This window comes from Oxyura jamaicensis, chromosome 12, assembly GCF_011077185.1.
Source record: "Oxyura jamaicensis isolate SHBP4307 breed ruddy duck chromosome 12, BPBGC_Ojam_1.0, whole genome shotgun sequence".
Lineage (NCBI taxonomy): Eukaryota > Metazoa > Chordata > Aves > Anseriformes > Anatidae > Oxyura > Oxyura jamaicensis.
This window is the reverse complement of record NC_048904.1, coordinates 17,523,605-17,539,983: the sequence shown is the minus strand read 5'-3', so window position 1 is coordinate 17,539,983 and position 16,379 is coordinate 17,523,605. Positions and strand designations below refer to the sequence as shown.

At 43.5% G+C, this 16,379-nt stretch overlaps 1 protein-coding gene across 7 annotated transcripts in view; it reads left to right on the top strand.

Moving 5' to 3' along the window:
* The window catches only part of FOXP1 (forkhead box P1), a 365,602-nt gene that overhangs the window by 126,936 nt on the left and 222,287 nt on the right, over positions 1–16,379 (top strand). For 2 of the 7 annotated variants that reach the window (XM_035338124.1, XM_035338127.1), the window contains exon 1: positions 14,526–14,672. The exons of the other annotated variants lie outside the window; for them this stretch is intronic. The gene's annotated coding sequence lies outside the window, so the exon portion shown is untranslated. Of the gene's footprint in view, positions 1–14,525; positions 14,673–16,379 lie in introns of those variants that run through there. 7 annotated transcript variants of the gene reach the window in all.

Below are 16,379 nucleotides of genomic sequence, written 5' to 3'. Positions count from 1 at the left end.
ATTCGGGAGGCTGTAGTGAAATAAAGTGGGGGAGAAAGGCAAAAGATCAATAAAAAGGGTGGAGTAGCTTCTGTGATTAAGAAAAAAGATTACTGTTGATTTATTGATTCAGTCTTCAGCTTGCCATTTTAATCATTTTTTTTTTGTTAATGTTATTAATATTTATGGCTTAGTACCACGTGCCAATTAGAGTAGACTGTAATTAAGTCTCCAGGCCTGATAACGTTAGGCACCACGTAGCACAGAGCTGCTGCGGCCTTCGCATCGCATGTTACTGGAAAGAGAAACTTAGGTCTGAAAATCTGGTGCAGAGCGCTGAAAAAAGCCCGTTCTCTTTTCAATGTAAGAAGCAGTTTTTGTGGTTGGCCTTCCTGGGAACTTCGGAGAAAGACGGTGCCGAAGTCTGTTGCTAAGCTTTGAGTTTGAGGGAAGTCACCCTGACCAAGCCCATCGTCCCCTGCATCAAGTGAGAAACGTTCCTCCAGCTCCAGCTGAAGCTGTGGAGACCTCATTTTTGTGGCCTTCTCATCTTCAGGCAGTGTATTGTCTACTGGGGTCCGTTTGCTGGGCCCAGAACTTTTCTCTTTACGTTAGCAGGACCCCCGGTGTAGGGTCTGACAACTCCGAGAAGCTGCAGCACGCGCCCCAAGGTCTTCCCTTCGCTGTGAGCTGGGAACAGGATAGTTGAAGACTTTTTTTTCTTTTGTGTAGGGGGAAACATGAGAACTCATTGTTGTGAACCGGTAGAACTGAGTCACAGAGGGTTTAGTCAAAGAAGAAATGCGTATCACCAGTGCAAACCAGAATACAAAACGTGCTTTCTTCATTACTCACTGCACCGCAAGGAGAATCAAAATCACTCAAAAATTGTTGTAACAGCGCTGTGTTGCTTAGATAAGTAGCTTGGATGGGGCAGATTTTGTGGGAATTGCTTCCGATTTATGTAATGCGACATGCGAAGCCAACTTGTTGTGAGTTTTTCCAGTTGTGTGCAATTAAGTTGGATTTAATCAAAGAAGTTTGCATTGCTTAGGTTGTTCCACAACGCTCGCACGGTGTCTTTGGGTGTCACCGAACGAGTTGTGGCCGTTCGGGCGTACTGCTCTTGCAAGCAGTGCAGTGAGAACACAAAATTCAAACTTCCACGTTAATCTAGATGCTGAATTTTCAGAGCTGTGTTGTGCTCTGAGGTGTTCTGCTGCACTTGAAGCATAAATGCCGTTGTTTCGGACACGCCGTACGTCGCTCCCTTCTGCCCTTGCTGTATAAGAAAAGATTTACTGTATGGTTTGCTGGGGGGGGGGGGTTGAGTTTAACCTATCGTGTCAAACCCGGTCCTTCAACTTCCTTTCCTGCTTCCATATGGGTAGCCATTGTGGTCGAGATTTGGTCTTGAAATCAGTGTGGTATAACACATCACAGCACACATTGCGCTGCTTCAAAAAACGTGCCGTGCCGCCGCTCCGCCAGCCCGCGGGGCAGAGCCACGTCACCCTCGCGGCCCATGTGTCGAAGCCATCGAGGCACCAAACCTCGGCCGTGTGGCTTCTTGGGTTCACCGGGACCTGTCAGTTGTGTGTCGCTTCTTGGCTCTTGGCAGCCGCTGAGCACGCAGTGGCCGCATCTTCCTGTGTGAAGAACACCTCTCCGGCCTCTGCCTTGTGCCCAGGAGCTGCAGCCAGCACCTTGCCTTGTCCAGGAAGCCTTACCCTTGTTTTTTAGTCTCTTCATGGTCAAGGGGTGAGCAACTGGGTCTTACAAAGCCCCTGAGAAATCAAACAAGAGAAATATGTTTTATATCAATTTTCAGTCCAACCCTAACTTTGCGCAGCATCGATTCAACACGTTTTGAGTTCACATTTAGCTAATCTGGCAGTGGCTGCATAAGAAACGTAACCTTCTTAGTAAATCTGAGCCTTAGAAAAGGCAATAATTGATACTCAACCACAGAAATAAACAGGTATTTAAAAGTGAGCTGCTTCTCCCCTCTAAGAAGAAGCAGTCCAACCTACCAGAAAATAATTTTATCTTTACGTGCGCTCTTGCAGCTGCTGGAAAAGTGGCTTTGCATTCACCGAGCTTGGTACACAAATAACGGAGTAAATAAAAGGGTTTGCTGACGCAAGCTTCGTGAGGCACACACCACACGTGAGTGGGAGAACAGTCAAACCAGCAAACAAAGAGATGTGCCTTCTTGAGTATCCCGGGCAAACCTGTGAAGTGTGGAAAGCAGCAATGGGGTGTTTTTTTTCTTTTTTAGCATGACTGTTTTTAAAACATTGCTGACTGTTAGTGTCAACAAAGAAGTACTGACGAAGAAAAACAGAAATGAATGCGTGATTGGGAAGGTGCATCAGAATACAGTAATTACATAAGCTTTATTTTGGTTGCCTTTCCCAGCGTAAGTACGTGAAAACTAATGCACTGTAGAGGACAGGTTTGTGGTTGAAATGCACTTGATAGATTTTGACAAATTAAACAGTTGTAAAGATGTTTGGAAGTTATCCAGATCTTTACTGTTATTTATGTCACTGAACTAAAAAATCAGTGGTTAATTTGCAGTTCTTATAATTTTTATGATACTTATGTTGTTGTAAATTTAGCAGCGTGCAGCATCAACTCAGCGGGATACATTTTATGTTGTCAGCTACCTTTTGACATCATAATAGATTTCAGTTGCCAAAGCTTGAAGAGAGAGAGAATAAAATGTAAGAGCGCGCTGCATGAGGGCTTGGATGGCATCCAAGCGCAGGTAGGCGAGGAGCGCTGTGCGGGGCGCAGCACGGCCGGGCTGCGTCCCTGGGGGGCGGCAGGACGCCCCAAAGTCCTCGTGCCCGTCCCTCAGCCCGTGGCCACAAAGGTGTTGAAGTTGCAAGGCTGGATAAGATAGATGCTGGTACGATTGGGCTCTGCGGTATTGATGAAGGGCCTTTGAAGTCGTGGCGGCTGCTTGCAGCTGATAACCGCGGGGGCGTGCGGGCTGCGGCGCTGAGCGTGTCTGGTCTCAGCCCTGCCTCTTGTCCCACCACGTGGGCTTTCTCCTCACCCTGTATCCCCGCAGCACGTGGCGTGGCCGCTGGTTACGGTGAGATTTGGATTAGCCAGCTGAGATTTGGTCTTCCAGTCCTTGTTGTGTGCTCCTTGGGGGCTTCCACGTCACTTACGGTGCGAGATGGGAGCGCTGGTTTGGGCACAGCGTCACGTTTCAAGTCATGTTTCCTGGGCAAACACCGACAGCTGATAGAGAGCGGCCTGAGCAAACCGGCAGCGGGCTGCGGTGGCGGCTGGGAGCCGCTCCGTTAGCGTGGGGCAGCGGGGATCGAAGGAGGGGGCCCAGCAGGAGCTTTACAGAGCCTCTGGTACCTGAATTCACCCCCTTGGCAAGCTTTGTCTTGTAGAGACTTTTCACAATATTTTTCTTTTTATAGAGACTCCCTGTTCTCTCTATTTATAGAGACTTTTCTTGCATTGTCTCCTATCCTGGAAGAGACAGGTATCTTGAGTTTAGGTGGCTTAAAGGAGAGACTGAGTTGTTTCCCTCCCGGGAGGTTTATTTTAGTGGGGTAGAACTGGGGAGTTTGAATCTGAGGAGCGAGCCCTACCTTGGGAATGTGTGACAAATGAAATGGACTTTTCATAGAGCACAGCCGTGCCCTTCCCATCTTCTGCTTCTTTCAACATTTGCCCTTTGTCTCCTAAGTCTGAAAATGGAAGAATTTATTAACATTTGTTTCTCCCTGTTTGTTCGTTAGCTGCGTTCTCAAGGGCGTTTCATGTGCTCTTTCCACTCTAATGGGATTGTCCATTGAGTCCAGCACTGGCATGTTGGGATCCATTCTCACAGATAGCTGATTAAGCCAGAATCTTCCTCATCCGTAGGTAATCCCAAAATACAGGAACTGTTACCGTGAGATTGCTTTTCTAACATTTGGGGTTTATAATTAAGTGCTTTGTAGCCGCCCTCCCTCCTCATCAGAGTCTTTAGCCATGCTGACTCCAGCTCTTTGATTCCCTTCTTCTTTCTCGATCATCCAACTGTGTGCTTTTTCTTCTTTCTTTTTTTCTCTCTAGAGGTGGTTTTACGTCTGACTCTCTCTGGGTACTGCTTCAAAGCTGCATGACTTGGAGTATGTTTGGGGCACGAAGGAAATATCTTAGAAGACTGCACTTCTGTTGGGTTTGTGGTTGGTCTTGCTCATCACTGACATCGGTGATGGAATCACAGCAGCAAAGCCAGAGCAGGTGGGGATGGAGGAGTTCATCTAACTGGGGCTTATCTTCACCACCCCCATCTGTTGGCAAAGTTGAGCCTGGAGATGGAAGAACTTGGAGAGCTCTGTTTTCAGAGGGGCAGCAAATGGGGTGATTAGAACATGAGATTTTGGCGAAGGAGTCTTGTAAATGCCAGGGATCTGGGCAGAAACATGCTCTTCGGTCAGGCAGCCACGTTCCTGTGCGCACACCTGTGACATGCTCATTTGGTGCTCGTTAGGCTGAAGAAACTGGTCCTGTGTGTTGGAAGAACAAGATCCAATTTCCATTTCGCTTAGAAGCTGCAGACTAGTACGGTAGTCTGTGTTCGCTGGCTAGACTTATTCTGGCTAATGTTTGCCAGATTCTTCTATTACATATTAAAATAAGATCTTTTGAGTGGGTTTTATTTTTGTGCGGGTTTCAAAAAACTAGGCCAGCCCTAACAAGCACATTTTTGTTTTTGTTTTTGCATTTTGTCATTTTACATATTGAAAAACGGAATGCAAAAAGAAAAAAAAAAACTGCTAACATAAAAAATATATATATAACTTTGCATTATTCTGCATAAGTGTTAAAATCTGACTGATAGTTTGTGTGTACAGACTGCTTTTTATGGCGTTTCCTTTCCCCACCCAAAGATCACAGATGTTATGATAAAAATTAATGCCCTTTTAGTACATGCTTTTCTTTTGTACACTTGGCGTAAATAGGGTCACACGGTACTTCTCTTACTAACAAATGCAGCAAGATTAAGGTACAAATAGGAGGCAGACATTAATTTGTCAGGGCAGGAACTCCTAAAAGAAAACGCGGAACATTTTTCCCTCCTTAAATCCAGATATTTCAATATCATAAAGTTTTTATTCCAACCATCAGGAGCATACCCCTGTTTGAAGAATTCAGCTTTAAAAAATGTCTTTGTAAATTGAGATTTTAGGACTACCTATTTGGAGGACGTTCTGGATGATAAATGGCCTTTATAAGGCAAAAAAAAAAAAAAAGTAATTTTGCATGTCTGCTTCCTAGGATATGTGATAATAATAAATGAACATTTTATATATCATTATATATATATCATGGCAGAACAAAAATCAGAAGATATATTATTCATTATTCCTGTTACTTTATATTTAAAAGGCAAAGGTTTTTGCTTCTTTGCCAAAACAACTGCTACAGAATGTATTTGTAACAATCCCCACAAATATGAAGGGGGGAGAGATCTTCTAGGTCATTAGTAGTGAAGAGATGCCTTTAATTGTGTTCATTTGAACATGAATACATTAATGCTGAGATGTAAGTACTGTTACTATTAAAAATTAAACCGGAGGGACAGTGTGCAGATCATATGCTTTAGTGTAAGCTGTCAGGTGCAGTGTTTGCATATTTAGCCTGCCATTTCAACACGAACATGGATGTTTGAGACTGGGTTTGGCTTTCTGAAGGACACTTTTTCCTTTTTTTTTCCTTTTTTTTTCCTCCCCGGTTTCATTTCTTGCAGTGGCATTTCTTTTCATGGATACATTTGCACCACCTGAGCAAAAGTTGCACTGATGAAAATCAGAGGAGGATAAGGAGTAACTTGTTTGCTGTCCTGAAGTCCTCTTGTTCTTCTCCCCTTCCTCCCCCCGCCATGTCCGCAGCTATTTTGCAATCTGCAACCCCCTTCGAGCACTGCCTGCGGAGCTGGAGTAGCTCTGGCATGTAGATTTCCCAGTGGGAGAACTTGTGTGGATGGTAATTTTAATGAGACCTGATTTAAGCAGTAGAATAGATCCATAAAACTAATACAAGCAGACTTTCAAGAGCTCTACTATTTGTCAGGGCAGTGAATTTTAGAGGTGCATCCATTGGCTTGGTGAAGAATATTATAATCCTGAAAACTTAACCGGTATTAATTCAGATTGTTTCTATGCAAAGTACTACTGAGAACTCGAATCCAGGGCAGGCCAAATATAGACTTATTTATTTTTGAGGCTAAACTTTCGTCCAAAAATCGTGCTAGAACCACAGGACCTGAAAGCTGTGCTCTATATGAATGAATGCAAAGTCTGTACGAGTGCACACAGCTGTCTCCGAGCTGTGACAAACCCTTAGCTCTGCCTTTCCCCCCCTCATTTTAGGGCACCGCTTGGTCCGTACGTATTCCAGCCTCTCCCGCATTGTCACACCTAGTAATGTATGGCAGTAACACAGTTTTCGTCTGTCCTGCAGATAGAGGCGTTACGCCCATCCGAGAACCTGAATCATGCTTCAAGAAATACACTTTCTGCCTTTTATTTTTCGTCCTGGTGCTGGGGAGCTTCCCTTGCTGTTGTTGGATACTGTCTCGTTCTGCTTGGCCTTGCTAAACTGTTTTCTTTCCTCGCTTTCCTCACAAGCCCTCTCCCTCGGTGGCGTGCCTTGTTTTATTCTGTTCCTCCGGCTAGCTATTTTCACAGCAGCTATCTCAAACGGCAGGGAGAGAGAGCAGGTGGGGGAATTTGGGGAGGGAGCTGGGCCTGCGCGAGGCAGGGTGGAGGAGGCAACGAAGAGCTGGAGCTCATTGAAGGAGGCTGGGGAGACCCAGAGAGCAGCGGAGAGCAAGGGGGGAAGAGGGCAGAGGAGCAAAAAGGGGGGAAAAAGGAGGAGGGGAAGGATCGATGGAGCCAGAGGGGAAGGAGGAAGAGGTCAAGGACTGAGGTGCTCTGCACCATGCACCCACCCGACTCCCCGAGAGCCCATGCAGAAAGGAGGTGGCTGCCCCCAGAGCAGCAGCAGCGGTGACGTGCATTTAAACAGTGCAAAAGTTTATTTGCTTTTTTCTCACAGGATATGCTAAGTGATTTTGCAGTTTGAGTAGAGTGGCATTATTGCACTTAGCTCTGCATTTATTAAATAAATTTGTTCTCCAACTCGAGTGTTAAGTGTGTATTATGAAACCTCAGAGCCAATCTTAGCGGTTGCAGTGTGCAAATATTTTTAAAATTATGTAATTAAACAGGGCTTGGGCTGCAGTGTCCACTGAAGTGATTTATTAATTGCATGGTTTGATTAAATTTAATGTTATTTTAGTTTATACAGAAAGGGTCGGTATCTTTTTCGCAGATAGGGACATCTTACAAGGCTGTCAGTGATGGTTCAGAGGTCCTTATGAGGAATCTTTAGCACCCAATTAAATATTAACCAAGAAGATGTGACTCGTTCCTTCTCTGTCCCTGAAACTGTGTTTTGACATCTAAGGCTGGTGATAAAACTTTGCTCTGCAGAATCACTTGCAATGCACTCCATTTATCACGAGATTATTTCTAAATTAATCACGCTAAAAATCTTTCCGTTGTAATTGTGCTGGGGCTCAGCGCTGTGTGATGTGTGTAAATAAAAAAATGCCCTTTTAATTTCATGTTAACTGGATCTAGCCGCTCTTGCAGCCAAACTGTATCTGTTTCCGTAGAATGTCATTTTAAAGGTATTGTGGTTACTGAGCGGCAGCTGTGATTGAAAAGTATGTAAACTAATCTTTAGTTGCTCGTGTCATTTTTATATTCTTATGTCAGAACACAAGAAGGCTGCTTTAAATTTGTCTTTCACTGTGTATTAATTTTCAAGTCTAATTTTTCTTGGGTTAAAGCATATACTGCGTTCTCTAGTACACATTACCATTCAGTGCCAAACTAAATGGCTACTTGTGAAAAAGTACAAAATTAGTTCCTGCTTGATTACTGTAAAATACATATTTATTTTTGTAGGGACGTTTTTTATTACCAGTACATAAAGTACAATTAGCCTGCGTGGTATCGGTGACTTAGAAGAAGAAATAATCAAGCACCACGCATTTACCGCCGTGAAGACGCGTAAGTTTTAGAGCTGTGCATTGCCTTCCCAGAAACGAGAAGGAAGGTGCAAAGGTTTTTTTTTTTATTTATTTTTCCCCTTCCTAGGCTTGCCCTGTGTGGCGTTCCTGCTCTTTTAAATGCAGACCATTTAAAATTAAATCCTCAGTTAATATGTCTGCATAAGAACTTCTTTGTCTCTTGATGCCCAACCATTGAAAATTAAATGTGGTTGTGGATAAGTATTTATTCATACCATACCTCACACCTGATCCTGTGTCAGTATGACATCATCCTTGCCACAAAGATTTCTAGTGGTTTAAAAATGTTCCGTTGTGAAATAAGTGGGAGAGGTAGAAAAGGGGCAAGGAAGGCAACAAAAATAAACTACTAGTGGGATTTGATGTTTTGCCAATTAGAAAAAAAATAAAATCATATTCTTAGGTCCACATACTGCCTTTGATCCGTACACAGGACTTCCATTTGTGCCGGTGGCTGTTGAGCCTGCAGAGGGAAGGCTGTATATGACTTAATTTGTATGTTGTGGGAAGTACATTTTCCTAGCATGTGGTCTAGCTTACTTGAAGAATCTGAAACGCGTTATAAATGTAAATGCTGTGTTTAAGTAAAACTTCATTATGTTTTGGTGGTTTCCAAAAATGCACAGGATTTGACCTTAAAGTGTTATTTCAAGGTGTTATGATGTATGAGCTAGACTTTGTAGTCTTCTAAATTAAATCTTTGAACATGTTATTATTGTATTTTGGCATTGGCAAGATGTAGTTCTCAGCTATTTTCTGTCACAGCCTTCGTTTTTCTTACAAGAGCAAGGAGACGGGGCCAGATCCTTCTGGAAGGCGCGTGTGCGGGACCGGGAGCGCCGTGCACTAACCGTGGTGTGACTTGGGATGGGTTTGCCCCTTGGATTTGGGCCCGAGCTGACGGTTCCTCCTGGCACACAGCTCGGCATCGAGGTGGAGCCGGTGCTTCTGCAGAAGTGTGTCTGCAGCCATGGAGGGCCACCGCTCCGCTGCGGAGGCCCACGTAGGATGTGGTGAGCAGTTCAGCGTTTGGATCCCGATCTGGTTTGTATATAAAAGGGGTTGTGTTTCTGTTTGGAAAATATGAGCCCCTTTTACGTAGCCCAGGTGCGGATTAGCTCTAAACCATTCGCCCATTCCTGTGTTTGTGGGAGACTGTTTTCAATTCTTACAAAGAAGCCGTACAAGTCAGGCCATAGAAACAGCAGAAGCAATCCAAAAAAGGATTAATATATTTATATATATATTGACAAAGTGTTTGCGATCTCAGAATGGTAGTCTGGACGTAAGAACAGACATAACCGCTCTAAGTATGCTTTCTCCCAAAGAAAATACTGGCAAAACGTTTCCACCTTTGCCTCCCACCTGTGCTCCGGGCTTATGCTTCTCCTTCCCCACCCAATGGCCCTGTGCTCGTGCTGAAGCAGGGCAAGAAATGCTGCCAGCCACGGGTGCCATCCAAGCAGCTCGGCCCCTCATGATGCAGGGCACGGGGACAGCATTTAGTGTCCCCTCCGCCCGCCGAAGGCCTGTGGTGGTGCCCTCGGCCTGCCGAGGAGGCAGCAGGGCGGGAGGCTCGGCCTCGCTCTGCCGCGGCATTTCGGAGCACGGAGCGGGGTTTGGGCTGGGGTGTGTTGTTGCAGAGAAGTCAATTAAGAATAAGAGCTCTGAGTCAGCAGCCGGGGCTGCGGCCATCGCTCCTCAGAGCGGCCGCCTTTGAAGTGCTGTTTTTGGTACCGTTTTCACGACGCGTGCTCGCGCTATGAATCACGATGGTTACGCGGGTGATTTTCCCTCAAGAACGGAGCCAACCCCAAACAAACGCGGGGCCGCTCTTTCGGTCCAACGCGCCAGGCCCGGCCGTCTCGTGGGAGTGCCCACAGGGCCGCTGAGGCCGTCCGTCTGTCTGTACGTGGCGAGGTTGTGTCCCCCCGTGTGCCTGGCGAGGGAATGAGCCACCGCAGGTTGGGCTCCCTCCCCATGCACAACCCTCCTCGTAGACCTGGAGCTCCCTGCCTTCCTCCTCCAGAAGCCCGTGGCACCACGCAGGGTTTTCATGCAGTTCATCCTGGGGTTTGGAAGAGGATCCGGCCCCAGGCCTCTGCCCATCCTGTGGGTTACGGGGAACGGTGCCACCGTCCCCAGGGAGGAGAAAACACTCGTGCCTTGAAATGCCACTCCAGTGGGAAGACATTGGTCTTTGCCATGGCTCCAGGATGGTGGGCAGCTGGAAGTAACTGGTGCCAATATTTGACATCCCAGATGGAGAAGACACGTAGGGTATATCCCCTTCCCCTTCTGCATAAAGCACTCCTTGCATCCTGAACGGGGCGATGCTTAGAAACACACCCCAAACTGAGTTCAAAATGGATTGCTTACCCGTGTTTCTTGAACAGATAATTTTGCTGGCACATTATTATTCACCCTCTGCTATTTTCACACTGTGACACTAAACTAGAGAGAAGAAGAGATTGAAATTTTGACCGGTACGTTATCCTGATACCTGACGCACTGTGTCGATATGAGAGTATCTTTACCACAAGGACTTTCTTAGTGGTTTTACAGATCCCGGTGTGAATAAGTAGAAAAAGCTGAACTAATAGCTCAAGAAGCAAAAATATTTTTTTCTTAAAGAAATTGATTAACATGCAAATATGTACTGTATGCATATTAAATATCATTTCAAAATGTGATGGGCAGGAAGCATAAGTGATGCCATTTGGTTTTGTGGCATCAGTGTGGGTTGATTAAGGGGGTGGGGATAAATTTTGGGGATTATTGATATAGCATGAGTAGAGCCAGATGGTTGTATTACACATCTTTTGTGTTCTTGTTTGCTTCTTAAAGCAGTTGCAGAATTTTGCCCTGGGCAAAATTTACTCTTTGCTCGTATGTTCCCTTGTGAATTTACTTTTGACAAAGTACTTCACAAAGAAGGGAAACACTGTGCTCTGCACCCGCAAACTCATCCCTTCCCTTTGCATTTGTGAAGTCAACAGCCCTGTACTTATAAAATATTTTGCAACTTGTGAAATAAATTAGCAGTAGGTGCAAGTTCAGCGTGTGTGTTGTTACCCCTCTGTATGTGGTATTGATTTCCAGTGTGTGTCATTTTTTAAATTTTCCTCACAGTGTTATGGAGACAAAACTGTGGAAATGGCAGCCAGTTTGTTTTAGTGCACTAGTTATGTACTATTCTTCCATTAAAAAAATGTTGTCTTAAAGATTAATGAGCTAATTTTTCCACTACTTTTTTTTTTTTTTAAGTTTTGAGATTGTGGTATACCTGATTCATGTTATCAAAAACACATACTTTGTGGTATTCAGGTTGAGTGGGAGAAGGTTGTGATAGGTAGGTGGTTCTTAACTGGGTGTTTGTGACATTTGTTGGAACTGCTTATCACCGGAACCACCAAAATTTACATGTATTTGTTATTTCCCTTTGAAAGCAAATTATGCTTTATTTCCCATAAAAAGACGAGTTTTTGTAAAAGCTTTGTAAGAAAGAATTTGTCTTCTTTCTGCCTGGTTTGCACCAGCACAGCTCCATTGACTCAGCTGGGTTTACTCCCACTTTGCATCACTGTAGGCCCAGGGTGACGAGGGCCCTCTGCATTTAACAATTACAGTGGAAATGGTCGTGACTGTAAATATGTTTTGTCCTCTGTGTGAGGCGGTGTGCTTGCAGAAACGGAGTGGGCTCGCCTCGCTCACGGCGGCGGGACTTTGTCGGGACCGATTACCGGCTCTTCTGCTCGCAGACACTGACTCAGTGGCTTCACGCCCGCGTCCCCTCTCTGGGCAAAGCCGACCCGATGTTTTGCCCAGGTTGCAGGCGGCAGCTTCGGGCCCTTTGTTGGAGCCAGGAGCACTCGATGTAAAACTGGGCAACGAGCAGCTCTGACCTTATTGAAATCTCTGTCTAGTTCAGTCACAAGTCTGAGGCTGAAGCAACTTGCTTCTAATAATGATGCCATTGTGCTCATCCTATCTGATCAGTTCTTGAAATGTTTTAGTAAGTCTATCTTACAACATTATAAGAAGATAATCAGCTGCCTTAGAAGGTCCCCATCTGGAGTATAGAGTTCTTTTACTGAAAGATGTTTTGCCTTTCCGAGATAGCTCTCGCATTTCATCATCTGTTGTGCAGAGATGAAGTGCATATGAAAAGTCAGTGACTCTGAATCCATCTGTTGTTATTATTTTCCACTGATAATTGGCTTGAACAATGAAATGTCTGTGTCTGTAGCCTTTGAAACTGTACACCCTGTTTATTTTCTGGAGGTCTCGCTCCGCTCTCACCCCCCCATTTTTTTGTTTTGTTTTATTTTGTTATTTTTTTGTTGTTGTTTCATTTTCTCTCAAGCTCGTAACTAGTGGAGCTTGCATGAGGATGACATCTTTGACTCTGTGCATCAGTATGTGTCACTCAGCATCTAAAGCTTGCCTGCCAATTTTTGTCAGGGTCCTATGTCTGTTCTGTATGGAGTATAGATTAGGCTTACAGCAGGAAGACTGGCAGACCCTGACTTCATATATAACTTAACTGAAATGTAGTATTTATTTCACTTTCTCTATTAAAATATTAATTGAGCCCAGTATCTAATACCTATGGAATTAGATACTACCTGTAATTGTATAATATATTCAGTTGCATCCAGTTTTGCACAATGCAGGGTATTAATATTGGATTCCACTAACAGCAGTTCCATTAGCTTGCTCAACCAGTATGAGATATATATGAGCAGGGAGGCATAACTACCAGCCAGAACTGCCAAAACAGTCATTAGAAGCTCCATTGGGATGGACAAAGGCTTTTACACAGTGATATACTGATTAAATTTTGTTCTATGGTTTATTTGCATCAAGGTTAGATCACTATCATCTATGTGAAACGTATTATTTAACACCTTATTTGGAAGGTCATTTCAATGCAAAAATAGTGAATGATACCAGGGCTCTAAAATTTCTTGCAGGATTTTTTTGTGGAGGGTGTTGCGGGGAGGATTTTTATCCTGTTAGGCTTGACTAGCTCTTCTTAGCAATTTTGTTTTAACGTGGTGAGCTTAATCCAAGGAAAAGTAAAAACTCCCTCCCTTCTTTGTGAGTGCTGAGTTGAACTGAACACACTTGCTTCTCATTAGAACCGTTAGTTATATCCACTGTCCTTTGGATCCTCGAGCACGTGCTGCAGATTATTGCAGTAAATGTGTGCTGCTTCTTTTAAAGCCTGAATCTGCCTGTGTCTGCCTGTGTGCGCCGGTGTGTGTGCGTAAGTGGGCTTTCAGAATGAAATTTCAGTGCCGAAAGCAGTCGTGTTGTCCATGTTGCACTGTAGTCTGGAGCACAGGAGAGAGTAAGACAGAAGAGTGTAATCTTATTTGTGTTTCAATGGCAATCATTTAATGCTGCAAGTTATTAAAAAATAATTAAATTACTAAACCCAACATGTAGCCAGGACTTACAACAAGAGGTCAATGTGATTTGACTCCTTAAGTTAGGAAGGGACACTGGTGAATTCGAATTGCTTTAAAATTTTGCTGCTTCATTCTCTTTCTGGTATAGAAATATGCACGAGAGTGAAAAATAATTTATTTCTCTAGAAGCAAGAGTAAATCACGGTATATAATTATGTATATATGATTATAATAATAAATGCTGAGAGGTGCTTGGTGGTTATCACAGTCTCTAATTTAGTTGTTTTTGGAATTAAATATAGTCTGGAGGGGTTGTTTTGCGAGACTAGTATTTTGGAAATAACATTTTTAGGGGAAACTTAAGGATTTTTCTTTTCCTTTTCCCTAAATAAACTACTAATAGGTGTGTTGTGCAGTGATTCATAACAGCTAAAATAGATTTATATGTGGAATGTCTTTTATATAGTAAACAAAACACAGGGACAGTACAAGCAAATTCAGATTTAATATGTCAACTCAATCAAAAGTCTGTATTAATTTCAAAACCTCGTGAAGAAAAACTGGGCTGGCAATGTACTGGATTTGACTACAGTTAATGAAAATGAATTTTACAGGTGGTGTTTGGTTGTGTTTCTGCTTTGGTGAGATGGGTGGCTGAGCCAAAGCAGGCATAGCACACGATTTTTTATATATATATATATTTTGCCAGAGCAGTGCTTAGATTAGAAATGAACGTTTGGCATTGAGTAGTTGGTGCTGTTGTTATTTATTGTTATATGAGGAAAGCGTTTAGCTCTATGATTTGATTTGATTTTGTAGCTCCTATCCCCTTAAACAAGCTGTGTAGCTTGTCAGAGATCAGGACAGGTAGAATGCACAGCAGGCGTCTGATTTGAGCCAGTTACTCATTTGCTGAGTGTTTGTGTTTATGCAAAGGGGCCTCTTCCTGCATATTTAATCTAGAGTAAGGCAGTGGCTTTTGTTGTGTTTAGACCACATACCTTCAGTCCTTCCTTACACTGCAGCCAGTGTTGAAGCACAGAAAGGCTGGATAGTCAAAAGTGCTTTAGTGTTTTCAAACTCTCAACTTTCTGCAGTTGGTTGGGAATTACTGTACGTACAGCTCTAAGCCTTTTCTTCCTCATTAATGGGTAAGTTTGCACTACGGTAGAATAAGATACTTTTGTTTCTGTTCCATTTTAAAAACGCAGAAATTGTTTGTTTGTTTGAATTGTCCAAAGCTCCCGAAGCAAACCTGGTCCGTTCAGGGAGTTTGTTGCAGGGAATTAGACGAAGAATACAGGTGTTTCTGGAATATAGTTGCGAATAAAGTACTGAATGCCGTGCTGCAATAGGCAGGTATTTGTGGGGGGGCGGCGGGGGGAGTGAGTTCGGTGTTATTATTCTTTGTACTAACAAATCCTGTTTTGTAACTATCCTGAAGATAATGCTTCCATTGTTAGCTAAAAGCTTTCAAACAGTGTGCAACACAGAACTGCAAAAGCAGCAGCAAAAAAAGGAGAAGGAAAAAAAAAAAAACACCCTCTGGTCTTTATTGTTTCCTTAGCAAGGGTCCTCACTAGAATGTCTGCGCTGTAATAGGAAGGTTTTTCTTATGTGGAAATTGAATCGTCTCTTCATTGATATTAATAGCACACTAGAGATGTTAGCCATGATGCAGAGTACCAGAACTGTGGAGTAGGAAACCTGATATTGCAGGGGGAAAAAATGACAGTCCTATTGCTCCTCAGTGTGGGAGACATCCCTCCATGAGAGCAGAGTTTGCATAATGGCATCCTAGCTTAAGTATTTACTATAGGTATTTTAATCTCGAGCTCTTTCTTTTAATATAGATGTAATTACCCTCGCTCGCTCTCGCACTTATTAACAGTGCAGCTCGGTGTCTGATTCAGTCTGAACAAATTAGTTTTAAAAATGACTTTCCAGAAAATCCATGCGGTGTGCCTGCACAATGTATACTGCATATGCAACGTTCGCTGCGTTAGGAGAACGCCGGGGTCCAGTGACAGGGAATTGGTATAAAAAATTAAAGGAAAGATGACAAAGGGCACGTCTTCAAAGCAGACGATTGTAGCACAGACAGTGTTGGGAGAAATGTGGAAAATGTGCACCGAGGCCAGAAGTAGTAGTTTTGGTTACCAATTAACTATTTCCTTCGTTTGAGTAACTCCTCTCAAACAGAAGAGTGTGCTGTTCCACCACATGTTGGAAAGTGTGAGAATCTGAATAAAATTTCATCAACCTTATTAAAATGTGTAGGGACTTTGGTCTTCTTGGGTACAAATCAGCCCACAGACTCAGAGGCATTTATTAACAATAAAGACTGCCGAGGGTTTTTAATAACAAAATTACAAATACCATATCTAATTGTAAGCGTATTACTTTTATGCACCAGTTAAAAAAAAAAAAAAACTTTTTATGAGGAAAAGTACCTCAGTCAAAGCACCTTGTGTGATTAGTGCTATTGTATTCTTAAATTTTGATTGATAGAGATAATAGTTTTCACTTAAAAATACAGACAGGTACTTTAACTTTCCATGACAATAGCTATTTGCATTTCTTTTATCTTTTTGTTTAACATTTGTGGGGGTTGGGACGGATTTGATTATTAACTCTTATTGCACACCGAGGTAAATGCTAAAACAAAGCTTTTGTTAAAGCTTCAAAGGTAAAACAGCAAATATTGTTTTTAGCCTTCAATATTTAAAGGCTGTTCAGGGATACCTCGGCGATACCTCCACATGGCCGTGACCACCAGCCGCACTCGGCCGCCAGGTAAGAGCCGGGCCCTGGCGCCGCGCCCGCCCGGGCCTGAGGGGCGCTGAGGGGGCCGGGGG